This window comes from Cebus imitator, unplaced genomic scaffold (genome assembly GCF_001604975.1).
Source record: "Cebus imitator isolate Cc_AM_T3 unplaced genomic scaffold, Cebus_imitator-1.0 Scaffold858, whole genome shotgun sequence".
In the NCBI taxonomy this organism is placed as follows: Eukaryota; Metazoa; Chordata; class Mammalia; order Primates; family Cebidae; genus Cebus; species Cebus imitator.
This window is the reverse complement of record NW_016108173.1, coordinates 252606-253737: the sequence shown is the minus strand read 5'-3', so window position 1 is coordinate 253737 and position 1132 is coordinate 252606.

The following is a 1132-nucleotide window of genomic DNA, read 5'->3' as shown; positions in this document are numbered from 1 at the left end:
TCCTGCAGACTTCAAAGAAGAGCGATGTGGGCTAAGATCATTAGGAAAGGTTTCTTGTAAGATGAATGGGATGGAGTTAGGTGGGGAGGAAGGAGAAAAGGAATGGGGAATATTGGTAAGTGGAGGAGGCAGGAATGGGTTTGACAGGTATAGGGCTAGGAGAAGAGCAGCCTGTGGCATTCTGCTGGATCCCAGAATCTGATAAGGTGGCTGCTCTCCTGGGTTGGCCCAGGCTGCAAAATAGGCCATGGTGGTGCAATGTGCGCAGCACAGGAAAAGCTGGGAAGAGGAGAATGGGGACAGTAGGCTCAAAGCCAGGCTGTCCTACAAGACACAAGGATGCTGCCTTAGACCTAGGCTAAAAGGGACCACAGGTAGCACCGAGCAGCTACAGCCAATGGGGACAAGCACCAAGCAGCCCCCTGGCATGGCTCCGTGGTTCACATGAAACAGAACATGGGCCAGCAAATGCTATGAGACAGTGCCTCTCTTATCCACCACTCGCCTCCGTGCCCTTATGCCTCACATCACCCCAGTCCAAACTTCATCCATCACCATGTCCACACTGGCCTGTCCCGAGGACCTCTGTGACTGGGAGAATGAGATCTCACTATAAAATGGCTATGCCCAGGATACACTCCCGTCCACAGCAGCGACATTCCAGCCCAGCTCCACGGTGAGAGTATGGCATGTGTGCTGTACATTTCCCTGAAGGTTTTTACCTACTTAGGATATTAGTAAATGATTTATTTAAACACATTGGGAAAAATCAATATGTAATCTGCTAAATGGATTAATAGGCAATTTGGCATCCCTGTTTGCTCTAACTTCATATAACAGAATCAGATTTTTCTTTTTTTTTTGCCAGTAATTGATGAGATTTCTCACAGAAATCTGAGGTTAAAATAAAGCCAGGGCTCTTGACAGAAAAAAAAACACTCGAATCTCCCTATACTATGTCTTCAGGACTGTAACACACGTCCCTCATCTCCAGTCTCTCAGTGCTTCTGGACCCCCATTTGCTCCAGGGCTTGGACTGAGGGTCAGGGCACAATGGAATGGCAGACTTAAAAAGCACAATGGGCTGCCTCAGACTCCCCCATGGCCAAACCCTGTCAAGTGAGGGGTAGTC